The sequence below is a fragment of the Natator depressus genome, chromosome 3, assembly GCF_965152275.1.
Source record: "Natator depressus isolate rNatDep1 chromosome 3, rNatDep2.hap1, whole genome shotgun sequence".
Classification (NCBI taxonomy): domain Eukaryota; kingdom Metazoa; phylum Chordata; order Testudines; family Cheloniidae; genus Natator; species Natator depressus.
This window is the reverse complement of record NC_134236.1, coordinates 209,092,211-209,111,387: the sequence shown is the minus strand read 5'-3', so window position 1 is coordinate 209,111,387 and position 19,177 is coordinate 209,092,211. Positions and strand designations below refer to the sequence as shown.

Genomic DNA, 19,177 nt, shown 5'->3' with positions numbered 1-19,177 from the left:
GATAGGTTGTAGATCCTTGATGATGCGCTGGAGAGGTTTAGGTTGAGGGCTGAAGGTGATGGCTAGTGGCATTCTGTTATTTTCTTTGTTGGGCCTGTCCTGTAGAAGTTATCTACAACCTATCCTTAAGGACGACCCATCACTCTCACGGATCTTGGGAGACATTGGCCAAACTGGACAGTCTCTACGTAAAAGAATAAATGGACACAAATCAGACGTCAGGAATTATAGCATTCAAAACCAGTCCCACAATGCCCGCCATCACTGCTCTGCTCACTGTCGCAATTCTTCAACAAAAAAACTTCAAAAACAGACTCCAAGGAGAGACTGCTGAATTGGAATTAATTACATTAGGCTTGAATAAAGACCGGGAGTGGATGTGTCATTACACAAAGTAAAACTATTTCCTCATGTTTATTCCCCCCCCCCCCCCCCGTTCCTCACTCATTCTTGTCAACTGCTGGAAATGGCCCACCTTGATTACCACTACAAAAGGTTTTTTTTCTCTCCTGCTGGTAATAGCTCACCTTACCTGATCACTCTCGTTACAGTCTGTATGGTAAGACCCATTGTTTCATGTTCTCTGTATATATAAAATCTCCCCGCTGTATTTTCCACTGCATGCATCCAATGAAGTGAGCTGTAGCTCCTGAAAGCTTATGCTCAAATAAATTTGTTAGTCTCTAAGGTGCCACAAGTACTCCTTTTCTTTATACTAGCTTAAAATTCTTGTAGTTTGCTTTTGTGTGGCTGTGTTGAGCCTGTGCCTCCTCACTTATTCTTTTTTGTTACATATTCCTCAGCATCAGAATTTTCCTTATTTTCCATTCTAGCTAATTTTTAATCTAAGCCATTTAGAAAGCATCTGTCCCATGACACTGAAGGGTGAGAAAAGAAAAGCAACATGCAAAGAGGAAGGACTGTTTGTGGCTAAGGCGTTAGACTGGGTGTGATAGAATGCTAGCTCTAGCACCTATCTGGTAACTGCATACCAGGAGATTACAAGGTTGATTGGAAGCAATTAATCTCTTATGGTGAGATTGACACTTGGGGTGACAATGACTGGGCTAATGAGGTAATTAGCTCAATAAGGCAAGATATATAACAGGCAGTAAAGGGGAAGTTCAGAGTGAGCTGAATGGATTGGCCCCCCTGACATATGCCTGTACTATGTTCTGTAATGTTGGGAATATAAAGATACATGGGGGGAGGGATGGACTGTGAATATATTTTTGAGTAAGAGACAACTCAAATGCGCCAGGCCATGCAGCATATCAGCTAGCTGAGGGAGTGCTGTGTAGGACTGGGACTTGGAAAAACTGGATTAAATTTCCAGTTCTGCTACTGACTCCCTGTGACCTTAAGAAGTCACTTCAGGCCAGATATTCAGGTGTATAAAAAGCATATAGGTGCCTAATGAGAATTTTTTCAAAAGCAATAAAATGAGCTAGATGCCTTCATCCCATTGAAATCAATAGGATTAGGCCCCTAACCTGCTCAGATGTTTTTGAAATTCCTACTAGGCACCAATCTGCACTGTTCAAGTGCCCAAATAGCTTTGAAAATCTGGGTCTTCAGCTCTCTGTCCTTCAGGTATAAAATGGAGAGAGTAATCCTTGTTTTGTCTAGAATTTTTTCTCTTATGTGTATGTACAGCCCTTAGCACAAAGGGGTCCTGCTCCCAGTTGGGGTAACTTAGCACCATTGTAATAATAAAACCGTTATAAGTAGTTCAAGAATTAGTATATTCAGTGTCAAGGAGAACCATGAAACTCCCCAAGGTACACTGCTGCATCAGAAAAGGGAATTTTGGGGGAGGAGAGTGATAAGATACCTACATAGTATCTTTCCTTTGAAAGAAAACAAGCATTTAAGGCCTACCCACAGCAGAGAGTCAATAGAGATCCACTAAGTTTTTCTCTTTTTAATTAGTTTGGTTTTAAAAATTACAGTGCACCCTTAGAGAACTTCTGGGACATTGCTTTAAAGATCAAAGGGACAATTCTGTGGGAGTTTTACCTGAGCAAGGAATGGAGAAATGCATTCCCTAGGGGATGGATGGGTCTGGAAGCAATCCTCCTGTGTTGCTATGAAGGAGGCCCCAGTGGCCACCGTTCTCTGATGTGCGGAGGAGGATGATCTGAGGTCAGATGAACTCCCCTATATTAGCATTACCTGCTGTAGAAGGAACAAAATTAGAGAATGAAAATTAGCTTAAGTTTGGGTATAGAAACATGTGCTGTAAAGAAAGACCCAAACTAGACCATAAAAAAGAGACTTTCAAGAAGTGATTTATAAGGCCAGAAAAAATGAAGTGGGGAGAGTGTCTGGTTCAAAGAATAAATAAGGAGAAGCTTCAAAATAAGGAGAAGCTTCTAAAAAGAAGGCCTTGGACCAATAGGGGTGACTGCAGATGGGTTTAAATAAGACACAGTATCTATCTAGCTGTAGCCCACGAAAGCTTATGCTCAAATAAATTTGTTAGTCTCTAAGGTGCCACAAGTCCTCCTTTTCTTTTCACAGTAGAATTGTGAGCATTGGCAACAATGATAACTTGTCTGTGCTGGAGAAGAAAGGCAATCTGTATCCGCTGCATGTCACCTACTATGACCTGGAAGTGGTACGTACTATGTGTGTTCTGTAGCCCACGAAAGCTTATGCTCAAATAAATTTGTTAGTCTCTAAGGTGCCACAAGTACTCCTGTTCTTTTTGCGGATACAGACTAACACGGCTGCTACTCTGAAACCTATTGAGTGTTTAGACTCTATGAAACGTTTGTAAATTGCTGCATGCATTAATCCTACTTATAATGTCGCTATTCCATGCTATAAGAAAATATGGTTTTTGCTTTATAACTTTGAAAACATTTGCTCTGAACTTGTGAATCCAGGCATAGGAATCATCCCCTCTGCTCATCCCGAAGGATCATCAAAATCAGATGGGCCATCGAAGAACATTGCAATACAAATGATTGGTTAATTGGCCTATCCCATCTTGGAAATGCTACCTGCCAGGAAGCTCATCCTGGGGATCTGGAAGCTGAATGAAGGAAATAAAACAAAGTCACAGGAAAATATTCCATTTCTTCACTGTTTGAACTCACACAGGGCCAGAGCCACCAAACTGAAGACAGAGATCCTATGAGGTTGCCTCCTGGGTCTTCCCTGCAAGACACTTTGAATTGACAGACTACAGCACTACAACTGTGTCACTCTGAGGATTTAGCTTGTGCATACGTTTGCTCGATTTAACCACTAAATAACTTGTTTATTTTTCCTAGTCAATAAAACTTTAGCATTATTATAGAATTGGGCACAGGGGTTGTCTTTACTCAATTCAGTGTGATTTTTGGTGTGACCATTTATCACTAAGTCCAGTTTGCCTGGGTGGCAAGATAGACTGGAGAGTCTAAGGAGACTGTCTGACTCCATGGTAAGACCGTTACAGTGATCCAGGAGTTCACATTTGTTACTGGCTTGGTAAAATCTAATCATAGAACATAATGGGGGTATCTGCTGTTTTTTTAACAATTTGTTAGTCTCCAAGGTGCCTCAAGTACTCCTGTTCTTTTTGCCGATACAGACTAACATGGCTGCTACTCTGTGCCCTGAGGTAGGCACTCACGGTCGTGAGCCACTCCAGACAGCATGAAACATCACACACACACCCCTTGCAAACATCACTGAAAAGCACACTATGGCAGATGATCTACAGCTAAATGTTTGCTCCAGCTTTGTTGGAATCTTCCTCCCAGGCCACGGAGTGGTAGTTTTTTCACCTCAACTCCCACACTCCACTCTGCAGTGGGTTTGCATAGGAGTACATCTATAATTCCTGCCCAACTCTTTATCACTAGGGTACTGGAGCCCGCACCGAGCACACATCCATGGTACACAGATGGCCTGCATGGCTCAGCATCTTCCCTTCCCCCTGCCTGTGTGCAATGGAAATTTACTGGCTTTGTTGCTGCTAGAGATCTGCAATGCCATGGAGGGGATGAGGAGATGGAAGGGGGTTGTGGGGGAAGGATTTACTCAAGTTAGTGCAAATTTGCTGCTGTCTTAGAATTTTCAGAGTAGCAGCCGTGTTAGTCTCTAAGGTGCCACTAGTACTCCTTTTCTTTTTGTCTTAGAAGTGTTCACTGACAGATATGCATGTTGCTGATTAGCATGAGATAAAAAAAGCTGCAAAACATGCTAGCAGACAGTGAACAAGAAGTTCCTGTATAAATAAAAGCAGAACAGAAAGGTGTAGGGAGGAAGGATGGCTATGGAAACCACAGGACAAAGATACATTTTAGAGTGCAAAAAGCTGTTAACCTTTTTTTCACAGGACTAAAGGCAGCATGGTGAGGCTTTATCGTGTGCACACATCCACGTGCAATCTTTGTCAACCTAGGCCAAGTATAAACCCCGGTTTTGGACCAGTAAAACTACTTGAGCTAAAACAACGAGGAGTCTGTGGCACCTGAGAGACTAACAAATTTATCTGGGCATGAACTTCCGTGGGCTTGAACCCACTTCATCAGCATCTGATGAAGTGGATTCTAGCCCACGGAAGCTTATGCCCAGATAAATTTGTTAGTTTCTAAGGTGCCACACAGCGGCGTATTATCGCCTAGGCCGACAAGGCCTCCGCCTCGGGCAGCAAATTTGCAGGGGCGGCAAATTTATAACAGCAGCATTTTTGTAATCGCGGCATCAGTGAGGCCGCAATTCTACCAATCACAGCGCGTATTGAAACCACCAATGACGGCGTGACGCCATTTAGTAAACATACTCACGAGAATCCTAAACTGCACCGGACTCCCGCTTGGATGCGGGGTTTTGGATCCAGGCGTGGTCCTGCGCTATAAGCGAAATTGCGCTATACGGACGCGGATTCAAGCAAGGGTCCACTGTACCTGTAATTTCATTTATAATAAAACTTGTAAGTGTTCAATTATTTTAATTTTAAAGATTCATTTAAGTTCAAATGAATTTGTAAAAAAACTAAAATAAGTTCATATGGGGCCGGGGGCAGCAGTTATTTCAGGGTCTAGGGGCGGCAAAATCATTAATCCACCACTGGTGCCACAAGGACTCCTCGTTGTTTTTGCTGATGGACTAACACGGCTACCACTCTGATACTTGAGCTAAGTGTCTGACTTTATAGTTGAGCAGTACAAACCGTGTGTGCACTCTGTTTATACTGGTGTAAGGGTGCTTCATACCAATATTGCATATTCTCCTTCTTGCACACAAATAAGCTTTATTGGTATGAGACACGGTTTCTCAGCCCGTGAGTCGGGACACAAAATTGCGTTCCCAGAATGTTTCAAAGGGTCGCATAGCAACTCCTGTGGCTCCTCTCCCACAGGGCTGGCTGGGCTCGCCTCCCTGGTCCAAGCACTGCAACCTCCGGAGTCTCAGTGCCACTCAGGTTGGGCTCAGCCATCATGATGACAGGAGCCTGGGTAGGCCAAATTTAAGTGAATGGCACATCTCCACTCACACAAATTTGGTCCAGTCAGGGGGTGGGGCCAAACCTGAGCAGCAGTGCAACCAACACCCGGAGCGGAGACCAAGCCCAGCCAGACCCACAGCATAGGAGCTGCAGGAGCCTCCATTGTGGGGTAAGTGTTGGGCAAGACCCCCTCCTCAGGGGGCAGGACATGACCAAAACCACCCCAGGGCCTCCACCCCCAGGTTATGTACTGGGACAGGCCATGAACATACACAAATGGGTCCTGAGCTCAAAAAGGTTGAGAACCACTGGTATAAGGCACCTTTATACCGGTACAACTGCATCCACATTAGAGGGGTTGAACCATTTTAAGTATATCAGGTAACTTTAAAGTGATACAACTTTTGTATGTAGACAAGGCCTTAGAGTTAAGGTTGTTCAAATGTATTTTCTGCCAATGCAGTGACTGGAAATACCCAGTTAAGGCACCAAGAAGTGAACATCTAGACCAACCCGGGTTCAGGCAATGCATGAGTTTCCCCAGGGGTATTCCATCACAGGGAAACTCCACCCACACAGATGGAGCTCCTCTGGTGGCTCTTCTACAAGACGGGGCTGGCCAGACAGAAGTGTGTGTGTGTGTTTGGGATGGGCCCATTCTTCCTTTGTGGTGAAGCCAAGAGAGTTATACAAACAACTATACATCCTAAATGTGTGCTGAAAAACCTTCAAACTGTGCCTCACTATCACTTATTCGGCATGTGCCACATAAAGGATTGATCCAACTCCTGCTGGAACCAATGGGAATCTTTCAGTTGACCCTACTAAGAGCTGGAGCAGGCCCTAACATACAGAAAATTGATGTTTCAGAGAGTTTGAAAGGATTTAATTAGGGCTGCTATTTTAAATCCATTTGACTATAAAGCCAGAAGCTTTGATTGCAGTCCAACTACACCTGGCTCAGCAGAAGCTATGAAAACCTCTCAAGTGACTTTTCTATACCTATACATGTCATGATTTAAAAATCTGATATCTTGACCTCTCTACAGAGGGCTATGAATCTCTCCTTGTCATTGAAATAAAGCTCTTGGGCCATATTCTCTGCTGGTGTATTTTACCAGCACAGAATTTAGCTCCCTGTTTCCAGCTCTGCAGGATAAAGATGTATCAGGCCTTAAACAGGTCACTGATGCAGAACTCCATATTACCTGTCCTGGCCCTCAGGCCAGTGTAATTTTCAGGGTGGAAAACTCCACATTTGAGATAAAAAAGAAAATATTTATCTGACAAGCTACCTTAAAGTGGAGACAGATCAGTGGGCAAATTTCAGGTGAAGCAGTCTAAGGTTTGTGACAAATACAGTTTCTCACATAGTTCTGCAAACTGTGTCCTTGCAATTTATTACATGAATAGCAGGTCCATATTCAGTGTTACTATCTCTAGCCTTTTTGTCACAAATCTCATAATACTTGGTGTATTCCTTGAAGCCCCAGAGCCTGGAGTCATTTGATAGCTGAGAATCTCAGCTTTAATTAAAAATGTAAGCTTCTAGCTCTCAGGACTGAAGAGAAAAGCTTACAAACATGATCCTAATGACTCAAAAACCAGAAGGGAAACAAAAAGAACCCAATATATATTTAACCCCATCCCCCAAAAAACCCGCATTACCTCACTGGGAGTCTCATATTTTTGAATGCCTGGGAATTAAAATATTGATATAGTCACTCACTAGTGAGGTTGTTTTCTAATCTGGAGTGTTGGATCTTTTAGGGAAACCTGGGGTCTATTCCCAGCTCTGCCACTGGCCTGCTGGGTGACCCTGAGCAAGTCATTTCCACTCTTCGTGCCTCCATTTACCTATATCTGTAAAATGGGGATAAAGATACTGCCCTCCTTTGTTAAGTGCTTTGAGTTCTATGGACAAAAATTTCTATATAAGAGCTAGGTACTAATTACTGTTATCCTGGGTTTATTTTGGTTACATTTTTGGAGTTTCTAATGAGTTCCCAGGGACTCATGCAAATAAGAGGGAGGAAGGTTGCTTGTACATCCAGATAAAATAAATGATCTTAAAACACTATGTATTTAATAACCCTGAATTCAACACCTATTTGTTTTAGTTATCACAGTTTAATTTACGTGGTTTGTGAATATTGCAGTTGACAGAGGCAAAACTAAAGGAAGGAAACAATCTCCTTCTTATGACATCAAAACAACGGAACCAGTATTTTGAAATTTGAGCTATCCATGCTGCAATCTAAGCATTCAGGCCATTGCTCATCCCTGGTAGCTGAGCTGGATGCTAGTCAGATGTGCCAGGGAGGAGGCCCCAGAGGCATTTCAACCAAGGGTCCTTCAGTTTATTGGGTGAAGCAGCTGTTCACATCCCTTATAGACCTTGCTGGCAGGGGATGCTTAGTGACTGTTTAGTTGTGGACAGCATTTTCACAGAAATATATAAAAGTAAAATATTGGTGATATCGTCCAGTGACATGGTCCTGTTCTGGATAGAAAGAGAAGTTATACTGAGATTGTTTTAAAAAGGCCACTGCAGATACTATGGATAAGATGGTCTCGATTTACTTGGTACTGCCTGAGTGCAATCGGTGGACTAGATGACCTTTTTGAGGTCCCTTCCAGGCCTACATTTCTGTGATTCTATGGCAATGGACCAGTTCACTGATGCCCAGCTGGGCCTGGACACACAAATCAAATGAGTGTCTGGAAGCCAAGGAGACCTTCTGAGACTCTAGAATTTGCCACAGAACTACAATTATTTCATGGCATTGGCACAACAGAGGCAAAAACAACAGCTAGGGAGGATGTGAAAGTGATGCCTCTATGTTTTGGAGGAATTCATGTGTCCAATACTCATGCTGAGAAAGGAGATTCTAATCAGATGCAGGAAATGATGACTCGACAAATATTATGTAGACCAGGTTGTATTGGCAATAATACAAACATCCAGTCAAATGCAAGTCAGGACAGGTCCCAAATAATAAAATCCCCTAAACCAGTTCAGACACCAAATAGAAAGGACAAATCTTGGACTTATTTGGGACAGCCCCATTATATAAGATAACTCAAATATAAGAAGTTATTAAATCAGACATGTTAAAAATGCTGTGGGAAAGAAGAACCAAAAGCATACTTGGTTTCAAATGGAAACTGTGACGAGGGAATGCATGTCCATTGACTAATGGGAGACATTGGTGTTAAGACCTTCACCTTTGCCATCAGTGCATAAGGGCTGGGAACCAGATATGCAGAATTAACTCATGTTGGATTTGGATTTCTCTGAGGCTGATAACTGGGATAAAAATTGTCCAAATGGATAGCATGATGTGCTTCTCATAGGGTAAAGTGGCAGAGGTCTGTGTGGTGGACCTAAAGGTTCCAGCCCTGCTGTTGATCCATGTGGATATCAATATGATGCCACAAGATGGAATTTCTGTTTGTTTGCTTTTTAAAAAACCAAGGAAACTATACACAAAAAGCTATGCTGAAAGATTATTATTGAAGTTAAAAAGTCAAGTACTCAAAAGTTAGGAAATGCCAAAATTAAGGCTGACCATGCAACCTTAATTTGGCCCCTTTGTGTGCATGAACTATGATAGTCTTTAATTACACGATCACATACTATCTTTTTCCACAGAACCTCTGCCTCAGTCAGTACACAGGATGGATGGTGCTTCAATTGACGAGTAGCTATTCAATATTTTGTTTTCTCCTCAATGGGCAGCGTGTAGCCCCAGGCTTTATTTACTGCTCACTAGAGCCCCATGTTTTTCACAAATACCAAATAATACACAATAAAATGAAAAACAACATAAAACAAAAAAAACCCAGCCCCTGGGGTCTCTGCACCACTCAGGTTTGGCATAGCCACCTCTCTGTCAGGGTGGCTGAGCCAAACCTGAGCAGTGCTGTGAATCCATGCGTCAGGTTGCAGTGCCCAGAGTTCCAGTCCTGTGGTACAGGGGCCACTGCTGTGGGTTGGGTGCGTGTAGGCTTGCTCTCCAGCCTACCTGGGGCCTTTCCCCCCACCAGGGCAGGACCTGCCTGGCCCCCCGGGCCTCCCACCCAGGTGGATAAAATGAACCAACATGAAATTCCCCAAAAAATTATTTTTTAATAAAAGAATTCCCTGAAGACAGAATTATTAACTTCCTCGTGGAAGTTTTTTTATGGTGCTCATCACTAGAGTATCTGAGTGCTTCACAAACTTAAATTTATTGTCACAGTATCCCTGTGAGGCAAGGGGTTGGGACTGTCCCCATTTCACAAATAGGGAGCTGAGGCACAGAGATTAAAGTCAAAAGTGTCCACTCATATTGGATGCCCAATCTCAGACACTTAGGGCCCAATATTTCCGAGTGCTCGCTCAGCATTATATAGCACTTTACACATTCAAAGCACAGCTACCACTGAGTTCAGTTGCAGTTATGGGTGGCCAGCACTTCTGCAAATCTGTCTGCCGGGTAACAATTAGTGACCACAAGTGAAAAGTCTGGTTGAAGTGACTTTCCCAGAATCACAGAGGAACTCAAAAAACCTGTTCGGTGTTTTATACTAAAGTAAGTAATATGCCTCTGAATATATTCAAAGAAAGTACTGTCAATCCCAAGCATTCAAAAATCTTGAGTCAGACTGCCCCAAATCATAAGATTGGCTTTAAAATCATGAGAATTTCAAGATAATATGGTTGTTGGGGGGAGAGGAGGAAGGGTCTGTTTGGCTGTTTTTTTGGCCTGGTGTTCGAGTGTTCAAAGATCACATTTTCAAGCTTTTCTCTATGACAAGGGCTAGAAACTTTTTTTAAAATATGAAAGCCCAAATTCTCAGCTAATAACCTGATTCCAGTATCTGATACTTTAAGAAACACAACCAATATTGTGAAACTCACGATCAAATCATAAGAGCTGGCAACACTGCAAGGAGAGCAATACAGCGGTGCATAGACAATCCAGGAAGTTTTTGGAAAGCGTAGGGGACAATTTTCTGGCGCAAGTGCTAGGGGAGCCAACTAGGGGGGGCGCTTTTCTTGACCTGCTGCTCACAAACCGGGTAGAATTAGTGGGGGAAGCAAAAGTGGATGGGAATCTGGGAGGCAGTGACCATGAGTTGGTTGAGTTCAGGATCCTGACGCAGGGAAGAAAGGTAAGCAGCAGGATACGGACCCTGGACTTCAGGAAAGCAGACTTCGACTCCCTCAGGGAACGGATGGGTAGGATCCCCTGGGGGACTATCATGAAGGGGAAGGGAGTCCAGGAGAGCTGGCTGTATTTCAAGGAATCCCTGTTGAGGTTACAGGGACAAACCATCCCGATGAGTCGAAAGAATAGTAAACATGGCAAGCGACCAGCTTGGCTTAATGGTGAAATCCTAGCGGATCTTAAACATAAAAAAGAAGCTTACAAGAAGTGGAAGGTTGGACATATGACCAGGGAAGAGTATAAAAATATTGCTCGGGCATGTAGGAAAGATATCAGGAGGGCCAAATCGCACCTGGAGCTGCAGCTAGCAAGAGATGTCAAGAGTAACAAGAAGAGTTTCTTCAGGTATGTTGGCAACAAGAAGAAAGCCAAGGAAAGTGTGGGCCCCTTACTGAATGAGGGAGGCAACCTAGTGACAGAGGATGTGGAAAAAGCTAATGTACTCAATGCTTTTTTTGCCTCTGTTTTCACTAACAAGGTCAGCTCCCAGACTGCTGCGCTGGGCATCACAGAATGGGGAAGAGATGGCCAGCCCTCTGTGGAGATAGAGGTGGTTAGGGACTATTTAGAAAAGCTGGACGTGCACAAGTCCATGGGGCCGGACGAGTTACATCCGAGAGTGCTGAAGGAATTGGCGGCTGTGATTGCAGAGCCCTTGGCCATTATCTTTGAAAACTCGTGGCGAACGGGGGAAGTCCCGGATGACTGGAAAAAGGCTAATGTAGTGCCAATCTTTAAAAAAGGGAAGAAGGAGGATCCTGGGAACTACAGGCCAGTCAGCCTCACCTCAGTCCCTGGAAAAATCATGGAGCAGGTCCTCAAAGAATCAATCCTGAAGCACTTACATGAGAGGAAAGTGATCAGGAACAGTCAGCATGGATTCACCAAGGGAAGGTCATGCCTGACTAATCTAATCGCCTTTTATGATGAGATTACTGGTTCTGTGGATGAAGGGAAAGCAGTGGATGTATTGTTTCTTGACTTTAGCAAAGCTTTTGACACTGTCTCCCACAGTATTCTTGTCAGCAAGTTAAGGAAGTATGGGCTAGATGAATGCACTATAAGGTGGGTAGAAAGCTGGCTAGATTGTCGGGCTCAACGGGTAGTGATAAATGGCTCCATGTCTAGTTGGCAGCCGGTGTCAAGTGGAGTGCCCCAGGGGTCGGTCCTGGGGCCGGTTTTGTTCAATATCTTCATAAATGATCTGGAGGATGGTGTGGATTGCACTCTCAGCAAATTTGCAGATGATACTAAACTGGGAGGAGTGGTAGATACGCTGGAGGGGAGGGATAGGATACAGAAGGACCTAGACAAATTGGAGGATTGGGCCAAAAGAAATCTGATGAGGTTCAATAAGGATAAGTGCAGGGTCCTGCACTTAGGATGGAAGAATCCAATGCACCGCTACAGACTAGGGACCGAATGGCTAGGCAGCAGTTCTGCGGAAAAGGACCTAGGGGTGACAGTGGACGAGAAGCTGGATATGAGTCAACAGTGTGCCCTTGTTGCCAAGAAGGCCAATGGCATTTTGGGATGTATAAGTAGGGGCATAGCGAGCAGATCGAGGGACGTGATCGTTCCCCTCTATTCGACACTGGTGAGGCCTCATCTGGAGTACTGTGTCCAGTTTTGGGCCCCACACTACAAGAAGGATGTGGATAAATTGGAGAGAGTCCAGCGAAGGGCAACAAAAATGATTAGGGGTCTAGAGCACATGACTTATGAAGAGAGGCTGAGGGAGCTGGGATTGTTTAGTCTGCAGAAGAGAAGAATGAGGGGGGATTTGATAGCTGCTTTCAACTACCTGAAAGGGGGTTCCAAAGAGGATGGCTCTAGACTGTTCTCAATGGTAGCAGATGACAGAACGAGGAGTAATGGTCTCAAGTTGCAATGGGGGAGGTTTAGATTGGATATTAGGAAAAACTTTTTCACTAAGAGGGTGGTGAAACACTGGAATGCGTTACCTAGGGAGGTGGTAGAATCTCCTTCCTTAGAGGTTTTTAAGGTCAGGCTTGACAAAGCCCTGGCTGGGATGATTTAACTGGGAATTGGTCCTGCTTCGAGCAGGGGGTTGGACTAGATGACCTTCTGGGGTCCCTTCCAACCCTGATATTCTATGATTCTATGATCTACTGGGTGCTAATTTTATGTAGTTACTTTTCAGGGTAGAATTTTAAAACCAACATTTCAAAAGTGTCCATTAACACTGGTTGCTGCAATGTTTGGGTGCCCTACCAGAGATCCACATGGATTCTGAGCAGCCACCGCTCTTGCTCCTTTGGATCCTAGTGGGTGCTTAGGAACTCTGAATATCAGGCTATAGGTGACTTACATTGAGTATCCAAACTTAGAGGACTGTAAGTTGGTGGGGTGACTGTGCAGAATCAAACCATAACAGCAGATACTGTTCAGTAGGAGAAGATCTTTATAAACCCAAATCCAAAAAAGGTGATATAAGCATAAGCAGAGACCAACAAACACTTCCCCAGCTAAGGATCAAACCACTTCATCTGAATAGGCAGCCTTGACTTTCCCCAGGTATTCTCCCTATCCTATCTCTCCAGCAGCCCCTTTTATCGGCCAGCTGCTGCCTTGTGTACTGGGGACCAGTAGAACGCAGAAATGCTGTTACATGGATGCTCATGAAAATGTTGGCCTAAATATTTACTTTTTGCTATCTGCTTAAATAATGTTGCTCATTGCATAACGGAAGCAAATAACTTTGTAGTGCTCACTTCACTGTGATCTGTTTCCAAAATGAATAGCAGCATAATCATTGTGCAGAGAGAGGAAGCTATCAAACCAAAACAAGCTTTCAGTTCTTCTTACCCTTTTAATAATCTTTTTGCAAGAGGGATGGATGTTAGTGTGTGATAAGTGGAAGCAACAAACCCTGTAAATGAGTGAGTATGATGACCCTTTCCTGTCTTGCTGCTGGAGCAGAACATTTCCAAAGTGCCCTAAACCCAGCTTCTAGATTTCAACCTAAACTTTTTGCACATGCCAAAAACTTAGATTTGTGTGAACACTTGTGTGCCAAAGCCAGGTAGTTATACATCTAACAGCCCAGTCTGGGTTAACAGATCCATATTGGAGGGCATACAACAACTTGGGCATGCTGGTTTGGGTATGCAGTTTTAGAGGCCTCATTTTGAAAATGTAGCCTTTGATCTCTGTCAAGTCCTAAACCTTTTTCAAGGTTCAAGGTTAGGTCTTTTCAAGAACCTAACACACCTTCAATTGCACTGTGGACTTGTTTGGATAGGAAAGTTTTACCAGTTATACCAGTATTATTATAATTAAACTAGGGATGTAAAAGGTTAACCGGTTAACATTAGATTTAACAGGTAAACCGACCTTAACCGTTAACCCTCTGTGCGCCAGCAGGCACAGCCCTGGCCCCAGCCCCCCCCACGCCGTCCAGCCGGAGGGACCCCAGCCCCGTCCATGCTGGGCCATCTGAAGCGACTCAGTTAACCGGTTAAATGATATAATTGTAATCATTTAACCGGTTAACTTTTTAAATGATATTTACATCCCTAAATTAAACCCTTCCAAAGTGACACAAGCTAAACCAAAACAAGGCGATTCTGACACAGGAATAAGATTGTCCACATGGGCGTTACACTGGTATAATTATATAGGTATAGACTAAGGTGTTAATTTATACTGGTATTTCTTTCCTGCATAGAGAAGCAAATACATAGCCAGTATGTAGCATAGAACCTTATTGTTATCTTCTTATAGTCGCCCACCACATACAGGAGGTGCACAGCTGCATCTTCCTTATGCCAGTTTACAGGCAATACTCAAGACTATTCCTATAAGTCAAATGCACTGCACTAGTCCTCCATGGATAGGTATGGATAGGGTGACCAGACAAAAAGTGTGAAAAAATTGGGACCGAGGGGGGAAGGGGGGGAATAGGCACCTATATAAGATAAAACTCCAATATCGGGACTGTCCCTATAAACTCGGGACATCTGGTCACCCTAAGTATGGATAACTAGTGAAGTGCATTAAGGGAGGAAAGAGTGCAACCCTCTAGTGAGACATAGATAGAAAAAGGGTTTACAAACCACTGCAGTTCCATGAGCATCCAGGAACAGTGATGTGTCTACAAAGAACCTGAGATTGCACAGTTTTGGTGAAGGTTGGATATACTCCACAAATGGGGGCAGACACAGTCCCTGTCTATCACTAGCTGTGCCTAGTTTGCAAAAGTCCTGTCACAGCTTCCAAGAAGTCAAGAAAGCTTGGAGTCCAGGGGCGGCCTCGTTCCTCTTAGCCAGCAACACAGGTTACTGTATGCCTATTCCAATTTAAGGATATGCACTCTTTAACAGAGCCATTAGATGTTGAAAAAGAACAAAAAAATTGCAGGTTCATGACAGAAGAGAGCCCCGAGCCTAGTGAGAGGTGAGTTTGGTGGCTCCCACAATCAGAGAGGGTAAACTTTACAGCAGGGGCTGGGTCATAGAATATTAGAGTTGGAAGGGACCTCTAGAGGTCATCGAGTCCAACCCCCTGCCCAGAGCAGGACCAATCCGCAACTAAATCATCCCAGCCAGGGCTTTGTCAAGCCTGACCTTAAAAACTTCTAAGGAAGGGGATTCCACCACCTCCCTAGGTAACGCATTCCAGTGTTTCACCACCCTCCTAATGAAAAAGTTTTTCCTAATATCCAACATAAATCTCCCCCACTGCAACTTGAGACCATTACTCCTCGTTCTGTCATCTGCTACCACTGAGAACAGTCTAGATCCATCCTCTTTGAACCCCCTTTCAGGTAGTTAAAAGCAGCTATCAAATCCCCCCTCATTCTTCTCTTCCATAGACTAAACAATCCCAGTTCCCTCAGCCTCTCCTCATAAGTCATGTGTTCCAGTCCCCTAATCATTTTTGTTGCCCTTCGCTGGACTCGCTCCAATTTTTCCACATCTTTCTTGTAGTGTGGGGCCCAAAACTGGACACACTACTCCAGATGAGGTCTCACCAGTGTCGAATAGAGGGGAACGATCACGTCCCTCAATCTGCTGGCAATGCCCCTACTTATACAGCCCAAAATGCCATTGGCCTTCTTGGCAACAAGGGCACACTGTTGACTCATATCCAGCTTCTCATCCACTGTCACCCCTAGGTCCTTCTCTGCAGAACTGCTGCCGAGCCATTTGGTCCCTAGTCTGTAGCGGTGCATGGGATTCTTCCGTCCTAAGTGCAGGACTCTGCACTTGTCCTTGTTGAACCTCAGAAAGGACCAATGTGATCATCTAGTCTGATCTCCTGTATAACACAGACCATAGAACTTCCCCAAAGTAAGTTCTAGCACATATCTTAAAAAAAAAAAATTCAATCTTGATATAAAAGTTTCCAGGAATGGTGAATCTACCACAACCTTTGAAATGATATTCAAATGGTTAATTACCATCACTGTTTAAAAATGTACACCTTATTTCCAGTCTTAATTTGTCTAGCTTCAACTTCCAACCTCTCATTACACCTTTCTCTTCTAGGCTGAAGAGCTCACTGTCAAATATTTGTAAGTAGCTACAGACTGTGATCAAGTCACTCCTTAACCTTCTTTGTATTTAAGCTAAATAGATTGAGTCTCTCACTATAAGACACACTTTCTAATCCTTTAATCCAGTTGCCCAGTGGTGGGCAACCTGTGGCCCACACGCAGCACATAAGGGTAATCTGCTGGCAGGCTGTGAGACAGTTTGTTTACATTGACCGTCTGCAGTCACACCTGCCCACAGCTCCCAGTTGCCACATTTCGCCATTCCCGGCCAATGGGAGCTGCAGGAAGCGGCGGCCGGCACATCCCTACTAGTACTCCAGCAGAAGTCACACCAGTACCAAATAGCGAGGTAAAAAAACTTCTCTCCTCCTACTCAAAATTCCCCTGTTCATTTTTGCTTCCAAGGATCGCATTAGCTCTTTTGGCCATAGCATTGCACTGGGAGCTCATGTCAGATGATTATCCACCATGACCTCCTTATCCTAATATTGCCACTTGCATGGGCATACAACAGATGGCAAAGTGTAACGCATAATTTCAATTCACATTTGAAAGCCTCATGAGCACACTGATCTCCAGGGAGCTCTCTTTTTCATTTTCATCCTGCTGTGTCTATGTTAGATCAACCCATGTTGATTATTTTATTATATTTATGCCTAAATGCATGAAATAGTTTTGCTGTTTGTTCTTCTGATTATAACTTGTATTCCAGTAATGCCTAAGAGTCCCAGTCATAGCCTCATTATGCCAGGTGCTGTACATACAGCAGGGGGTTGGACTAGATGACCTCCTGAGGTCCCTTCCAACCCTGATATTCTATGAGCAGGACAGTGGGGTGGGAGGAAGTTTTGTTTCATGGTCTCTGTGTGTATATAATGTCTTCTGCAGTTTCCACAATATGCTATGCATCCGATGAAGTGAGCTGTAGCTCACGAAAGCTCATGCTCAAATAAACTGGTTAGTCTCTAAGGTGCCACAAGTACTCCTTTTCTTTTTTCTTTTTATGATTCTATGATACACATAGTAAGAGACAGTCCTGGCACCACAGAGTGTACAGTGTAACTGAATATAAGTCACAACAAACTGATGCAAAGAAGCAAAGAAACAATGGAGGAGGAAAGACAAGATCAACAATGGGTATGTCAGGTTTCAGAGTAGCAGCTGTGTTAGTCTGTATCCACAAAAATAAAAGGAGTACTTGTGGCACCTTAATGACAGGTTTCAGAGTAACAGCCGTGTTAGTCTGTATTCGCAAAAAGAAAAGGGAAAAGGAGGACTTGTGGCACCTTAGAGACTAACCAATTTATTTGAGCATGAGCTTTCGTGAGCTACAGCTCACTTCATCAGATGCATACTGTGGAAATTGCAGAAGACATTATATACACAGACACCATGAAACAATACCTCCTCCCACCCCACTCTCCTGCTGGTAATAGCTTATCTAAAGTGATCATCAAGTTGGGCCATTTCCAGCACAAATCCAGGTTTTCTCACCCTCCGCCCCCCCACAGACAAACTCACTCTCTTGCTGGTAATAGCCCATCAAAAGTGACCACTGTCTTCACAATGTGTATGATAATCAAGGTGGGCCATTTCCTGCAGAAATCCAGGTTCTCTCACCCCCTCACCCCCCTCCAAAAACCACACACACAAACTCACTCTCCTGCTGGTAATAGCCTATCCAAAGTGACCACTCTCCTTACAACCTGCATGAAAATCAAAGTGGGCCATTTCCAGCACAAATCCAGGTTTTCTCACTCCCCCACCCCCATACACACACAAACTCACTCTCCTGCTGGTAATAGCTCATCCGAAGTGACCACTTCCCCTACAATGTGCATGATAATCAAGGTGGGCCATTTCCAGCACAAATCTAGGTTTTCTCACACACACACACACACCCCCCAAACACACACAAACTCACTCTCCTGCTGGCAATAGCTCATCCAAACTGACCACTCTCCCCACACTGTGCATGACAATCAAGGTGGGCCACTTCCAGCATAAATCCAAGTTTAACCAGAACGTCGGGGGGGGGGAATAACAAGGGGAAATAGGCTACCTTGCATAATGACTTAGCCACTCCCAGTCTCTATTTAAGGAGAGTGGTCACTTTGGATAGGCTATTACCAGCAGGAGAGTGAGTTTGTGTGTGTATGGGGATGGGGATGGGGTGAGAAAACCTGTATTTGTGCTGGAAATGGCCCACCTTGATTTTCATGCACGTTGTAAGGAGAGTTTGTGTGTGTGGTTTTTGGAGGGGGGTGAGGGGGTGAGAGAACCTGGATTCCTGCAGGAAATGGCCCACCTTGATTATCATACACATTGTGAAGAGAGTGCTCACTTTGGATGGGCTATTACCAGCAAGAGAGTGAGTTTGTCTGTGGGGGGGCGGAGGGTGAGAAAACCTGGATTTGTGCTGGAAATGGCCCATCTTGATGATCACTTTAGATAAGCTATTACCAGCAGGAGAGTGGGGTGGGAGGAGATATTGTTTCATGGTGTCTGTGTATATAATAATGTATTCTGCAATTTCCACAGTATGCATCCGATGAAGTGAGCTGTAGCTCACGAAAGCTCATGCTCAAATAAATTTGTTAGTCTCTAAGGTGCCACAAGTACTCCTTTTCTTTTTGTGGCACCTTAGAGACTAACAAATTTATTTGAGCATAAGCTTTCGTGAGCTACAGCTCACTTCATCGGATGCATGCAGTAGAAAATACAGTGGGGAGATTTTATATACACAGAGAACATGAAACAATGTTTAGTGGGTATGTCGTCACTGCAGAATTAGCTCGTTATTTACTCTTAAATTAACACCCTCTCATGTTAGCCTAGCTGGAGTGAGAGCAACCACTCCGCAAAATAACACTCAGGCAGCATAAAGCAGATGCATCCACACTGCACTAGTGTGTCAGCAGCACTCAAGCTTCAACCCCCTACTCCCTGACAGTCCAGCTAAGTTTAAAGTACCACCTAATTCAAGCTAGAGAT

General features: G+C 43.9%; 1 protein-coding gene across 1 annotated transcript in view; it reads right to left on the bottom strand.

Moving 5' to 3' along the window:
* GALM (galactose mutarotase) overlaps positions 1-4,894 on the bottom strand; it is a 65,438-nt gene extending 60,544 nt beyond the window's left edge. Inside the window, exon 1 of the mRNA XM_074949863.1 lies at positions 4,785-4,894. The gene's annotated coding sequence lies outside the window, so the exon portion shown is untranslated. The remainder of the gene's footprint in view (positions 1-4,784) is intronic.
* Between the last annotated feature and the right edge of the window lie 14,283 nt (positions 4,895-19,177).